Source organism: Triticum aestivum, chromosome 7D (assembly GCF_018294505.1).
Source record: "Triticum aestivum cultivar Chinese Spring chromosome 7D, IWGSC CS RefSeq v2.1, whole genome shotgun sequence".
NCBI classification, from domain to species: domain Eukaryota; kingdom Viridiplantae; phylum Streptophyta; class Magnoliopsida; order Poales; family Poaceae; genus Triticum; species Triticum aestivum.
In genome coordinates this window covers 435,783,501-435,799,373 of record NC_057814.1, presented here as the reverse complement: position 1 = coordinate 435,799,373, position 15,873 = coordinate 435,783,501, and positions in this window count along the sequence as shown.

Here is a 15,873-nt window from a genome sequence, read left to right as displayed (position 1 = left end):
TACCACCTGAACTGGACGTAGGCTTTACCTTCACCGTAAGGGGCTGAACCAGTATAAACCCTCGTGTTCCTTGTCCCGTTAACCCCTTCAAGCTTCCTAGCGGCGATGGCTCCACGACTAAGTCCTAGCTTGAGGACATCTGCCGTGACAATTCCACGACAGTTGGCGCCCACCGTGGGGCCACTGCACGGTGGATTTGAGTTCTTGAAGGGCAGCTTCGAAGGGCTCAAGGGATACGCTGTGGGCCGGATGACCAAGAGTCGTCGCGGCAAGCTCTACATCGACGATGCAAACTGGGGCCCCGACGCCGGCTCAATTGAGTACGGGTACCGGGTCCCCTTCGGCGGAATTCATGTTTTCATTGGCAAGATTGGTGAGCCGGGCCCTGAGCCGGATCTCTGCGCCGATCTCATCGAGACGGCTCAGCGTGCACGACCCGCCCGGGCCCGGCCTGCCTTAAAGCATGCTTTTGTGGGATGTATCCATGGAGGGCTCTCTGATCGATCTGGATCTGGTGATGAGACGGCCGCCGGCTCTGACGGCGAGTCGTCCACCGATGAGTCAAACTCGTTGTATCAACTTCAAGATGGCAGGCTCATGGGTTGTTCCGATGGTGACAGCATTCCGGACCCGTTTGAGCCGCCAAGCCGGGTTGGAATCTTCATGGCCGGTGCGCAGCCTGTTCAGAACCCTGCTGCTGGAGCGGGAAACCCGGTGCCCTCGCCAGCTCAGGTGCTAATGGATCTCACGGACAAGATGACGGCCCTGTTAACCGCCGCGGTTGACCCGGCGGATCAAGCTCAGCATGATGCGGAGGTGGCACAGTTAAAGTTAGATCTAGTGAAAGCTAAGGAGGATCTGGCTGCGGAAGGGACCATGATGGCTGCGGAGAGGGCGGCTCTCGACGCCCAAACCTAGTTGATTCAGGCGCAGTCCTTTCGGCTCACGATGGATCAAAACGCGTCTAATGAGGTCCTGAGAAGGAGGCATCAAAAGGCCCAATCTCGACTCCCTCCGGTTTACGATCCACGAAACCTCTTCAACACGCCAGGTGCAGGGTCTAGTAACCCGCCAGGGATCATAGTGCCCGGGTCTGGGACCCCTATTCAGCCGCAAGTGATGGGGCCTCCCCAGGTGCACCCTGCCCCGCCTCAGTACGTGCCAATACCACCGGGTCATTATGCTAACCCGCTGGAGAACATGGTCGCCGCGGCAGCACGGCTGGCGGCTCTCCCAATTGACGGCGACTCTCCGACGGCTATTGAAACCCGCCGGGTCAGGGAACTCCTTCAGACAGCACTGGCGCAGCAAGAGGCGTACTCCTACAGCCGGGACAGGATCCACTCGACCCCTCGTCCAGGCCGGAGCCCGAGTTACAGCAGACACATGGTCTCAGCGACCGGCTCAAGTAACGTCCGACGCCATGACCCGCCCCCTGGCCATGGCCCGGCTCATAACGGAGCCTTTCACGCAGCAGACCAAGACAGAGCGCGGCAAGAGGCGGAGCAGGTGCCTCAGTTGACGGCTTACCAGACTCCCCCGGCTTATCCGACGACTTCCGTCGACGTGGGTATCCCTACCAGGACTGGGGGTGTCCCTTGTTTAGTGCCAGCTATCCGCAATGAACGTCTACCCAAGGACTTCAAAGGCCCTAGGAAGGTGCCTAATTACACGGCTGACTTACAACCCGCAGCCTGGATCGAGAGTTACGAGATGGCCATGGAACTGCTGGAGGTCAGTGAAGCGGCAATGGCCAAGTACTTCACCATGATGTTAGATGGGACTGCCCGCACTTGGTTGAAAGGGCTACCACCGAATTCCATCGGGTCTTGGGCTGAGCTGAAGGCCCGGTTCATCCAAAACTTCAAGGATACCTGTAGGCAGTCTATGTCAATTGTGGATTTGACTAACTGCAAGCAGCAGGAGGGTGAGTCTACGACACATTGGGTTCGCCGGGTTAAGGAGATAATACATTCCTCAGATAAGATGGATGCCGGCTCTGCAGTCTTAATGTTGGAGCAGAATTGTCGTTTTGTGCCCCTGAAGATGAAACTCGGGCGGCTTAAGCGCGACTGCAATGATATGGGTACACTGATGGCGGCTCTTGTCAAGTACGCCGATTCTGATGGTACCAAGGACCCCGCTTCAGATGATGAAAGGACAGGGAAGGGAAAGAAGAACGGCAATGGCAAGGGTCCTCAGCATAACCCGGGGAACCAAGGAGGTGGCAAGCGCAAGGCCGATGGCAGCCTAGAGTTCGTAGCCAACGCCAGCTCACAGGGTAATAACCAGCGACGCAAGGGGAGGCCCCCTCCCCGAGCCGGCGGGTCAGGCCCGACGCTGGAGCAGCTGTTGAATGAGCCTTGTCCAAGGCATGGCTCTAGAGAGAAGCCAGCTACCCATCTATGGAAGGATTGTGCAATCATGAAGGCCTTTAAGAATTACAATGGCCCGGGCGGCGGCTCAGGCGCCGGCGGCTTTCATGGCCCGGGCGGCGGCTCAAATTCTAATCCTCAGAACGGTCAAGGGGGCTTTAATCAGCAGTCTGGCCAGGGTCATCAACAGCAGCAGGGGGGTTATCAGACCAATCCAAAGCAGCTTAGCGGTGGACAGTATCATGTGTTTACCACCAGTCTGTGTAAGCGAGATCAGAAGCTTCATAAGAGGGCTGTGAATGCTGTTGAGCCGGCGGTTCCACGCTACTTGCGGTGGTCTGAGCAGCCTATAGTGTGGAGTAGGGAGGATCACCCTCCCCGGGTGGATAATCCGGGTCACTTGGCCTTGGTGGTGGCTCCTCAGGTGGGAGGATATAAGTTCACTAAGGTGCTCATGGATGGAGGCAGCAGCATCAACATCCTCTATTATGAGACGTTCCGTCGTATGGGGTTGATTGATAAGAACCTCAGCCAGTCAAACACTATTTTCCATGGTGTGGTACCTGGTAAGTCGGCTTATCCAGTCGGCAAGATCGAGTTGGAAGTGGCCTTTGGAGATGAGCACAACTACAGGGTGGAAAAATTGACCTTTGAGGTGGTCAAGATAAGAAGTCCATACCATGCCATATTTGGGCGGCCGGCTTACGCCAAGTTCATGGCACGGCCGTGTTACGTGTATTTACAGCTCAAGATGCCGGGTCATAATGGGACCATTACGGTTCACGGCAGCCGGAAGGTGGCCCTGGAGTGTGAGGAAGGCGATGCAGCTTATGCAGAATCTGTTTGTGCAACAGAGGAGTTGAAGTTTTACAAAGACAATGTTGACCCAACAGATATGACCTCTCTGAAAAAGCCGACTACGGAGCATGAGCCGGCAATGAAATTTAAGTCGGCTGATGAGACTAAACTTGTTGATTTCGTTCCAGGAGATTCATCTCAGCAGTTTAGCATCAGTGCCAATCTGGATCCAAAATAGGAAAGCGCGCTCATCGAGTTCATCCGTGAGAATAGGGACATTTTTGCATGGAAGCCGTCTGACATGCCAGGTGTACCTAGAGAACTCGCTGAGCACACTCTCAATGTTGATCCGAAATTTAAGCCGGTCAGGCAGTTCCTTCGGCGGTTTAATGAAGAGAGGCGGAAAGCTATTGGCGAAGAGGTGGCCCGGCTCTTGGCGGCCGGGTTTATTGTTGAAGTCTTTCACCCAGAATGGTTAGCTAACCCGGTGCTCGTACTCAAGAAGAACGGCACTTGGCGGATGTGTGTGGACTACACGGACTTAAACAAGGCGTGTCCGGCTGATCCTTTTGCCCTTCCCCGTATTGATCAAATTATTGATGCTACGGCAGGTTGTGCGCGCTTAAGTTTCTTGGATGCTTATTCCGGATATCATCAGATTAAAATGGCAGTTAAGGACCAGGAGAAGACGGCATTCATCACTCCCTTTGGAGCCTTCTGCTATGTGTCTATGCCCTTTGGACTCAAGTGTGCACAGGCGACTTATCAGCGTTGTGTGCAGAACTGTCTTCATAACCAGATTGGGCGCAATGTTCATGCTTATGTGGACGATATTGTGGTTAAGTCCATAAAGGAGGAAACCCTGATAGATGATTTAAGGGAAACCTTTGATAATCTCCGGGTTTACAAGATGATGCTTAACCCGGCCAAGTGTGTTTTTGGTGTTCCTGCAGGCAAACTCTTGGGTTTCTTGGTTTCTGACAGAGGCATTGAAGCTAACCCGGAGAAGATCAAGGCCATCACCTCCCTGGCTAAGCCGGCGTGTATAAATGACGTTCAGCGCTTGGCGGGTCGCATCGCTGCTTTAAGCCGGTTTATAAGCCGTTTGGGTGAGAAGGCCATGCCATTATATCAGTTGATGAAGAAAACTGATAACTTTGTCTGGAATGATGCAGCTAATACTGCTTTTGAGGATTTGAAGAAGCAGCTGGCAGAGCCCCCAGTCCTTGCTGCTCCGGTTGATAAGGAGCCCTTATTACTGTATGTGGCGGCGAACACACGAGCCGTCAGTGTGGCTGTGGTGGTGGAGCGCAAGGAAGAGGGTAAGGAGCATCCGGTTCAGCGGCCGGTTTATTATGTCAGCGAAGTGCTCATTGAGTCCAAACAGCGGTATCCACATTGGCAGAAGCTTGTTTATGGTGTGTTCATGGCGAGCCGGAAGCTTAAGCATTATTTCCAGGGTCATCCCATCACTGTGGTCAGTTCTGCCCCTCTTGGTGATATCATTCAAAACAGAGAGGCCACAGGGAGAGTGGCTAAGTGGGCTATAGAGCTCGGACCTCATGGTCTGAAATACGTGCCACGCACTGCTGTTAAATCTCAGGCCTTGGTGGATTTCATCAATGATTGGACAGAGTCACAAGTGCCCGAGCAAAAGCCGGATAACACATACTGGACTATTCACTTTGATGGGTCCAGGCAGTTGGAGGGCTCGGGGGCTGGAGTCGTGTTGGCTTCCCCTAAAGGTGATAAGTTCCATTATGTGCTACAGTTGATGTTTCCTTGCACTAACAATGCGGCTGAGTACGAGGCCTTGCTCCACGGTCTTCGGATGGCTAAGGAGATGAGCTTGAGCCGGGTAAGGTGCTTCGGCGACTCAGACTTGGTGGCTCAACAAGTATCAGGAAAGTGGGACTCCAAGGACCCTCTCATGGCGGCTTATCGCCGCGAAGTTGATGCCATTGCTGGGCACTTTCAGGGTTACCAAGTAGAGCACATTGATCGCAGGAAGAACGAGGCGGCTGATGCTTTAAGCCGGCTGGGCTCTCAGCGAAAACCGGTGCCGCCTAATACTTTCCTGGACGTCCTGTATAACCCTTCTGTTAAGTTGCCTACAGAGGAAGACTTGGCTGTCCCTGACCCGGAGGCACGACTGGTGGCGGCTCTCCATATCATACCGGACTGGACAGTGCCCTATTTGGCTTACATGACCCGGGGAGAGTTGCCTGAGGATGAAACGTTGGCCAGACAAATAACCCGGCGGTCTAAGTCAATGGTGGTCATCAATGGTGAGTTGCATCGCCGCAGTGTTACGGGGGCGTTCCAGCGTTGTGTCTCCCCTGAGGAGGGTCAAGAGATCTTGCGCGAGATTCATGAAGGGGATTGTGGCCATCACGCCGGCTCAAAGTCTCTTGTGGCCAAGGCTTTTCGTCATGGTTTTTATTGGCTGACGGCTCATGCTGATGCGGAGGACTTGGTCAGTAAATGTGATGGTTGCCAAAGGTTCTCGCGACGGGCTCATGTGCCGGCTCAGGAGCTGAGGATGATCCCAATTACTTGGCCCTTTGGGGTCTGGGGGCTTGATATGGTTGGGCCTTTTAAAAGGTCCAAGGATAAGAAGACCCACCTCTTGGTGGCAGTTGACAAATTTACCAAGTGGGTTGAAGCGGAGCCAGTTAGCAAGTGTGATGCAGCCACGGCAGTTCAGTTTATGAAAAAGGTGATTTTTCGCTTTGGCTTTCCGCACAGCATTATAACTGACAATGGCACCAATCTATCCAAAGGCGCCATGGAGGAGTTTTGTCAACGAGAGCATATCCGACTTGATGTTTCCTCAGTGGCTCATCCTCAATCCAATGGTCAAGCTGAGAGAGCTAATCAGGAGATTCTGAAGGGCATCAAGCCCCGGCTTTTGGTCCCTTTGCAACGGACGCCGGGTTGTTGGGTGGAGGAGTTGCCCTCCGTGTTATGGAGCATCAACACTACTCCTAACAGGTCTACAGGTTTCACGCCTTTCTTCATGGTTTATGGGGCAGAAGCAGTCCTCCCCAGTGACATCCGTCATGACTCGCCTCGAGTGGCGGCTTATGTTGAGGCGGACAATGAACAGGCGCGCCAAGATGCTCTTGACTTGTTGGACGAACAGCGTGATGTGGCAGCAGCTCGCTCAGCGATTTACCAACAGGACCTGCGCCGTTATCATAGTTGCCGGGTTAAATCCCGGGTCTTCCAGGAAGGCGATCTGGTGCTCCGGCTCATCCAAGATCAAACAGATGCGCACAAGCTATCCCCGCCTTGGGAAGGGCCCTTTGTGGTCAGCAAGAATTTGCACAACGGGTCATATTACCTCATTGACATTCGGGAGCACAAAGATTCACGTAAGTCGGAGGAAGAGACCCGTCGGCCGTGGAACATAGCTCAGCTTCGGCCTTACTACACTTGAGCCACCGGCTCTCATAATGTACATATTTCTCTAAGCCATGTATATATTATGATAAGCAATAAAGCAGGACCTCTGTCCTTTTTTCTCCTCCAAATGTGCACGTGTTGTTTTCATTGCAAGATTACATGATAACTTGAAGGAGGATCCGGCTTATGATCGTATTCGAATCTAGCCGTAGGCAATAAGGTCACTTGGGGGCTTCCTGTTCAAACATAGGTCGTATTCGAACCAAAGAGAACATAGCTGTCGATACCCATTTGATTGGCAAAGTGCCGAGCTCATTGGGGAGTTTTCTTTGATCATATTTGAATCATAGTTTAACCTCTTTGGGAACCGACGTGGATCGTATTCGAATCAGCGTCGTTAAACAATTCTAAGTCATTTGGGGGCTTCCTGTTCAAACATGGGTCGTATTCGAACCAAAGAGAACATAGCTGTCGGTACCCTCTTGATTGGCATCGCCACACCCACTGGGGGCTATATGATCATATTCGAATCCTAGCGTAACCCCTTTGGGCCGGGTTTCTGGTCGTATTCGAACTGGAAGCCCCTAAGCTTTTCTGGTTTATAGCGAGTTCTTCTGGCCATTTCAAGTATGCACGGCCGAGTCTCACTTTGCCGGCTTAACTTTGATTTACGGTGTTAGTTGAACATAATGGGCATTATTAAGACAGGTAAACCAGAATTGAGGTACCAACCTTATTACCCGGGTTATCTAAGCCAGAAGTATGCTTGCAGGCCGCTAAGTGTGTTATTACGGCTGTATTAAGGACATAATTGAGGACCAGTCTTTTTTGATTCATATTCCGGGTTATATATCTAAACACTATGATTCTCAGTGCGGTAAGCTGCCTAGAGACTTGTGATTTGTCCTTCTATGCAGGATAGTTAAAGGTAACTATTTTGAGCTTAAGTGATTGGTTACGACCCGGAGAAATATAAAGGAGACAACTTCAATAGACTTCAGCATTCAATGCATGCACGATGGCACGGCAAAGTTAAAGTGTTGGTCCTACTCTATTACAAGACTCATCGAGTCCAAAAGGGTGAAGCATTGTTTGATAAGCCGCCAGCAGAGTTACGATGCTTGCTGGGTTGAAGTCTCCGGCTCATCCCCTTTTTCTCCTCCGGCTGTTCCCAAGACCTGGAAAGTTGACGACTTCCAGTCGATGCCGCTCAGAGCTTCAAATTGAGCTTCCTCGTCAATCAACCCCGCCGGGTCAATCTCCGGGGCGAAGGTGTGCTTGCGAGTCGGCGGGATTAAGCTGAGGGCTTCATAGCGCGGAGTGGGGATCCTCTGATTCTCTGCATCGTAACCCGGCTGATACTTAGTCAGATCTGTATCATTGCCAATCAGAGTGGCCACCGGGCGTACGATCTTCACGCAAGCTGCGAAGTCCTTCTGGTCGAAGGCGGTGCCGTCTTCCTTCAAACTGGGGTAGCCCAGAGCGATGTCCGCCGGGTCTAGCTCTGGAAGGAACGCCTTAGCCCGGCTTAGAGCCGCTATGGCTCCGGCTCTTGCAGAGGCCCGTCGCAGCTCTTGGATGCGTTGAGGAAGAACGGCGAGCCGGCGAAGAACTTCCGCCAGGTGAGTCGGCACCTCGTTGGATAGGGCCACCATAGCCAGAGCACGCTGTGACCCGGTGTAGAGTTGCTCCACCAGGGTGTACACGGCTTTCAGCTTGGTTACCACGCTTTGGTTGAGGTTGGCGCTTCTGGGACCTGTTTAACCGAATAAGATAAGCCGCCGACAAGGATGAGTTATGAGATATACAGATTCTAAAACTTGATGAAAGCCGATGAAATAACTTACCGAAGATTGCGGCAACCATCTGGGACACTTGGCGCTTTAAGCCGGAGAGTTCGGCGGTCTTCTCTGAGAGAGCCTTCTCCGCCTGTTCGGCCCGATTCACCAGAGTGGCCTTCTCTTCGGCCCAGGCTCTCCGTTCAGCATCAAAGTCCGTCTTCAGCTTTTCTTGCGCAACAATACTGGACACAAATTTGGCATTTGCTTTCCGGGTCTCAGTTTCTTGTGTCTTCAGACGGGTTTTGAGATCAGAGATGTCAGCTTCAAACTTCTTGCCAGCAGCCTGCATAATTTCCGGGTTATAGGATGAACAGTTATTATACAATTTTAAAAGTCCCAAGCGCTTTCCAAGCAAAGACACTTGGCACTTGGGGGCTAATGCATATTGAACGTTTCTATCTACAAATTGCCGGTTCAATTGAGTAAGCCGGAACTTAAGTCTACAGCATATTCTCTCATAAGTTGTAGACTTGGGGGCTAGAGCATGGTAAGAATAACAAGAGAGCTATACAGTAAACAAGAAGAAAGAAGAGTGGTACCTCTGACTTCTGTTGAATCTGGTTCACCATGCCGATCTCTGCATCCCGGCTCTTGTGCACTTGGCTGACGTAGCCGGAGACGAGCTCTCCGATGCTCAGGTTGGCGTAGTCGGTGAGGTCCAGATTAACCCGGCGGGGCTGTAGCAACTCCCCCTTGGCAGAACACTTGGCCAGCGCAGTAGGTCTCCCCGGCTCAACAAATTCCGTCCGGGTGATTACCACATCCGGGTCATCTGCTGGTTGAGCCGAGCTGGAGGCCACCGGGTTAGCAGAAGCTTCTGCTATGGGCTTGTTGGTTGGAGCAGTGGCATCAGGAGCAGAGGCAGCTGGCGGTTCTTGAGCGGCTACCTCCGACTCAGGCAAGTCCGGCTCATCGACCGGCTTGTTCTTCTTCGCCCTTTTGCTGAGTTTTGCTTGGGCACTGAAAGGACAGAAAGGTTAAGCACAAAAGTGGAAGTAAAGACAAAGTACAACATGAGATGATCATCATTACCCGGGCACGGTCTTGAAAGCCGGCAGGTTCGACTGCATAGAGTCGCCAGAAGAGGGGGAAGTTTCCTGATAATTTGAGTCAGAAGAGTTGAGCGGTTGACGTATAACACCTGCCAAAGGATGAAAAGGGTACAACTTTGAGATCACCTCGGTCCGGCGTTTCCTCGATGCGTCAGGTAACCCGGAGGAGAGGTCAGTGTCTTTGTTGGTCCGGGTGTGCCGCCGGCTTTCATGAACCTGTCGCTTCAAAATAAATTGAGGATCTTGATAAGCTAAAGGATGTGAAAAGCTTACTTTCCGGGTTACCCTTCGGACTTTCAGCCTTGGCAAGGGCTCCGAGTCGGAGGAAAGTGACATTACCTCTACAACCACCGGGTTACTTGCGCCGGTGTCATCCTGTTGATGCATAGTATTGATAAGGTGGACAGAAATAAATAACAGATATAACCAGAGTCTACAGGTTCAGGGGTTACCTCTGACTCGGAGCTGTCGCTTAATTGCATCAGCTCTGAAGCAGTAGGCCTACTTCCCTTCTTACGGGGAGCGGCTTTCTTGGCGGCTTTCTTCGCCTTCCTGGCCTTCTTGGCCGCCTCATGGTCATATTTGACCTTCCAGAACTTGTCATCAGCCTGAAAAATACAAGGATGATTTCTTAAAGATTCAGATGACGGTTATCTACAGAAGAAGATAAAATGTTCAGATCAGCGGCTTACCGCTGGGGCTGGGTTGGTCTTGCGGAAGGGGGCTAACCCGGTCCTCCCGCAGTCTGCCAGGCTCTCGTTCAAAAGAGCCTTGGTCATGTCCTCAGCAACATCTTCAGGAAGATCGTTGCGGCTGTGTCTCTGGGGGTCATCCTTTCGGCCCGTGTACTCGCACATTAAGCCGGGGCGGCGGCTCAATGGGATCACCCGCCAGGAGATCCAGACTCGGACTAGGTCAATTCCATTGAGGCCATTGCCCAGGAGAGCCTTGATCTTGTTGATGGTGGGAGCAGAGGTTGGCGCTCCGCCTGAGTTAACTTGTCAGACAGAGGGTGAGTTGGCTCCAGACGTGAAGGGCGAAAGCCGGGCAGCGGGCTCTCGTCAGCCGGCGACGTGTCTTGGCAATAGAACCACGTCTGGTTCCAGTCCTTGGGGTGACTCGGCGGCTCGGCATAAGGGAAAAGGCAGTCTCTCCGTCGCTGAATGGAGATTCCGCCAAGTTCCAAACTTGGCCCGTTGGCGCACTCGTTCTGGCGGTTCAGGTAGAAGAGCTCTCTGAAGAGTAGCAGGCTGGGCTCTTCTCCAAGATAAACCTCGCAGAACACTTGGAAATTGCATATGTTGGACACCGAGTTGGGTCCTATATCTTGTGGCCGCAAGTCAAAGAAATTCAGTACATCCCTGAAGAACTTAGAGCCGGGCGGTGCGAAGCCCCGGCTCATATGATCCGCAAAAATCACTACCTCCCCGTCCTTTGGCTGTGGTCTCTCTTCTGACGGGTCAGGGGCACGGTAGGACATGACGTCTTTCTTAGGCAGGTAGCCTGACTTGACAAAATCCGCTAAAGTCTCGTTGGTGACATTGGACCTCATCCAATTGCAAGTGATGGAGGCTTTAGGAGCTTTGGGAGGCATGGTGAAAGTCGGCAGCCTATGATAAAAGGAAACGGCCGGTTTAATTATAAGCCGGAGGAAATTTACAGTTCAATGTTAAAGTGGCGGCTTATGGAGGGGACTAATGACATATATCTAGGTGCATCAGGTTATTTAAGCCGCCCGAGGTATTGAGAGTAATTCGATTGTCTACGGCCTTATCACAGATGAGCCGGAAAATTCTATGGCGCATGATCTCTTTTGAGCCGGGAGGTCCTACGGCGCGTGGTTTCTTTAAACCGGAATTGTAAACCGCCATGACTCAACAAGTGCAGTTTTTTACTAAGTGTGGTGAAAACAGGTTTCACACATGGCAGTAAAAAAATTGGATCAAAATGATCGGTCAAAAGGAAAGTTTCTAGACCTAAAAACAGACGCAGGAGAAGTTCTTGGGCTCGAACAAGGCTCTTATGCAGTAAAAAGAGGGCTACTTGTGAAATGGGTGCTAAACAGCTACCGCAGTGGTTCTATACAAGGCTAAGATCAAAAAAGGGCAGTAAAAATGAAAACTACCGGAGCTCGTGGGCGACTGCGACGAACACGGAAGAACAGCAGGAGTTGAATGTAGATCTGTTCTACGAGGAAGAAGGAACTTACAGAGGCAGGTGAGCTGCGAGGGTTCGCCGCGGTTCTCTGGACGGATCAGGGTGATGCAGCGGCCAAAGTCGACGAAGACGCGGAGCTCTAGTGCGGCGGCGGCGGCGGCGGAGCTCGAGCAGTACGGAAGCAGCGAGAGGAAGAGGACGACTGAAGGGGGAGAATGGAAAGACCTGAGGGTCGGGCTATTTATAAGGGCGAGCTCATAAGTGGGCGCGAGAAACGAGGAGACCACGGCGTGGTTATCTCCCCATGGAACGCCTCGATTTTCAGGATGGCAGTAAAGATAAGATCCGTTGCGGATCTGGTGGAGTAAAAAATGGACTTAATGGAAGATGACGTCACGGCGGATTACCCGGAGTCCAGAGGATGACGTCACGTCGGGTTATGGCCTTCACACAATTGTAAGCCGGAGATTTTCTGTCGAAAGGATTGAAGATTGACATGAGCTGGCTCAAATCAATCTGGGGCCTAATGTTGAGGATATAGACCTTAGAGTCACCCGCCAGGAGGGGCCGGGTTACTCATAATGGTCATTGCCAGAAGCCCGGCGCCAAGCTTGAAGACGGTGGGCCAAAGATGGGCTTAAGACCCGGATATGGCTTAAGGCCCGTAGTTACAATCATTATTATGGTAGAACTTGTAGTGTAAGGCAAGAATAGTTGAGAGTCCGAGCCGGACACTCTTATGAGCCGGCCGGGACTCTGAGAGCTGCTGGGCGTCAGCCTCCCTATATAAAGGGACGACCCGGCAGCGGTTTAGGGACAAGAAAGATCTCATCGAGAGCCGGGCGTAGCAGTTAAGCTCCCTTATCATCGAAACCCTAATCAATACCACCTCAACTGGACGTAGGCTTTACCTTCACCGTAAGGGGCCGAACCAGTATAACCCTCGTGTTCCTTGTCCCGTTAACCCCTTCAAGCTTCCTAGCGGCGATGGTTCCACGACTAAGTCCTAGCCTGAGGACATCTGCCGTGACAATTCCACGACAGCCCCGATCTACACTTCCACCAAGAGAAATTTGATTCCCCCCACTAATCCCTAGCAGATCTTGTTACTCTTGGGTGTTTGAGCACACTAGACGGTTGAGGTCACCGCGGAGCTATTGTCCATTGTGGTGAAGCTTCGTGGTGTCGTTGGGAGCCTCCAATTAAGTTGTGGAGATTGCCCCAACCTTGTTTGTAAAGGTCCGGTCGCCGCCTTCAAGGGCACCAATAGTGGAATCATGGCATCTCGCATTGTGTGAGGGCGTGAGGAGAACACGGTGGCCCTAGTGGCTTCTTGGGGAGCATTGTGCCTCCACACCGCTCCAACGGAGACGTACTTCCCCTCAAAAGGAAGGAACTTCGGTAACACATCCTCGTCTTCACCGGCTCCACTCTTGGTTATCTCGTCCCTTTACTTGTGCATGCTTACTTGTGTTATATCCCTTGCTTGCTTGTGTGCTTGTTCTTGTTGCATCATATAGGTTGCTCACCTAGTTGCATATCTATACAACCTACTTTGATGCAAAGTTTAAATTGATATAGAAAAGGCTAAAAATTGTTAGTTGCCTATTCACCCCCCCCCCTCTAGTCAACTATATCGATCCTTTCAATTGGTATCAGAGCCTCGTCTCTTTATTAAGGACTTTGTCGTCCGAAGAGTATGGTTGACACCGTAGACGGTGTAGAGGAGCACTCCGGTGTGAATCCAGTCTCGTCTACGGCCGATGGGGAACCGCGGTCTCTCGTGAGGAATTCAATGTGGCTTTGGACACATTGAAGACCTCCATGATGACTGAGGTTGAAATCATGTTTAATAAATTCTTAGAAGGGCTTAAACTATCCACCGCACCGTTGAAAGTGGGTGATCCCGCTAACAAGGTGACGGATGCTAACTCCGACAAGGGGGAAGCTACTAGTGAGAAAGCTCCTTCTTCTAGTGGTAAAAATGGCACCGGCATCTTTGCCCATGTGGAACCTCCACTTGTCTATGGTGGACCGCTTCCCTCCACTCATTTGAATCATGTCGGCCCTGCGCCTAAGATTGAGAAGAATGTGGACTTTGATTCTTGGGTCTATCGCTTTAAACGTCATTTAAATCATGTGAATACTAACCTTTGGAGAATCATTGAAGAAGGTTTCTATCCGTATGACCGAAGCAACTTCACTCCTAGAGAAGCCGTGGATAATCAATTCAATGAGAATGCTCTCTTCATCATCCAAGAAGCAATTCCACCCGAAGATCTTCCTCATCTCTGGCCCTACTCCATGGACAAAGATGCTTGGCACCAAGTTTTTTCTCTCTACCGGGGAAGTGCAAGCATTCAACGCTCAAACTATGAAGTGGTGCAAGATGAAGCCGATGAGTTTGCAATGAAAGAAGATGAAGAACCTCGTGAACTTTATCAGAGAGTAACCAAACTCGCGGTTTCACTCCAAGATCATGGAAGCAAGGACACGGATGAAAATTGGATCAAGCGCAAATTCCTCAAGGCAATGATGTCTTACCACAAAGCCATGTCCTCCGTCATTCGTCAAACACCGGACTTCCACACCTTGTCCTCAAGTGAAGTGTTGGATGAGTTCGTTGCTATGAGCATCTTGGACAAGACCGCCGACAATGCGGTACTACGCTCTCAACGAGTAAAGAAGCCCAAACTTGCACTAAAGTCCAAGGTTAATGTGGAGGAAGAGAACGAAGAGGAAGAAGAGGAGAGCAACCCCGAAGATACAAAGTATGCCTATCATGAACACATGGCTCTTGCTTCAAGGCAATTTTGGAGCAAGAAGAACTCAAGGCCCAACTTCAACAAGAACAATTCAAGTGGCACAAAGGTCAAGCAACGTGTGAGGACTTGCTATAATTGTGGCAATGTGAGCCACTTTGTTGTGGAGTGCCCTTATGAGAGGAGGGAAGACAATGGTGGCAAGCTCATCCGAAAGGACAAGGCCAAGTCTTTCCCCAACAACAGCAACTTCACCAAGAAGACTCCTCCCAAGGCATTGGTGGTACAAGAGGAGTACAATGAGGATGATGATGATGATGAAGATGGTGAATCGGTTGCCATGGCCTCCGTTGCCATTGCGACGACGTCACGGGTGTCTCTCTTTGACTCACCCAATGAGAGCATCACCGCCAAGTGCCTCATGGCTAAAGCCACCAACAAGGTAACCCCCAACATAAAAACTACCGTCATTAATCATCCTTCTTTGATGGATTGCATTGATAAACATGAGGGATCTATTGTGGTGGAGAATGAGTTTGAGTCCTTTATGAGTAAACTCAAGGGTAAATCCAAGAAGCACTTCGTTGCTCTCTTGGAACAACTTGGTGAAGCCAATGACATGATCGAGGCTCACGAAGATACCATCTCTAAGATGGAGGGGCATATTCGTGACTATGCCGATGAGATTTTGGATCTTTCCAATGCTCTTGAGGAAGAGTGTGGTCTTCGTTTGGCTCTTGATGAGTCACACAACGATGATCATGCTAAGTTAAAGAAAGATCTTGATCATGCACTTGTTGTATCTCGTGTGCTAAATTTTGAGAAGGCCAAACTTGGGGTTGATCTTGCTAGACTCAAGGAGGAGTTTGATATACTTGACAAGGCTCACAAGGCCTTGAAAGGTGTTCATGCTAGCCTCAAGGAGTCTCATGATCAACTCCAAGTGAAGCTAACCAAGGAGAAAGCCACCTTTCCTCATATGGTGCTAATTGATAATGCAAATGCTACTAACCCTTGTTGTGAGCATGTGCATCTTGTTGAGGAGAATGCTAAGTTGAAGGAGCAACTTGAGAAAGGCCTTGTGTCGTGAATTCAAGGTGATAAGAACCACAACGACCTTTTGAGCAATCAAAAGGAAGTTGTGGCCAAGGAAGGGATTGGGTTCGCACCCATGCCCAAGAACAAGAAGAAGAATGACAAGACCAAACGACCTCCCCCTCTCAAGCAAACCTTTGTGAAGGAGGGTGAGGGTGTTTCCAAGGAGAAGAAGAACAATGAAAAGGGTGGCAGTGTCAAGAAAGGCAATGCCACCCCTTCCAACAAAGCCGGCGACTTTAACCCTTCTTATGTGTTGTGTCGTGCTAGTGAAGGGCATGTTTATGCCAAATTTGTTGGTTCTCTTTATGAGTACATTGAATGGTCTATTTGGGTTCCTAAGACCCTTATTACTAACATCAAAGGACCCATTACAAATTGGGTA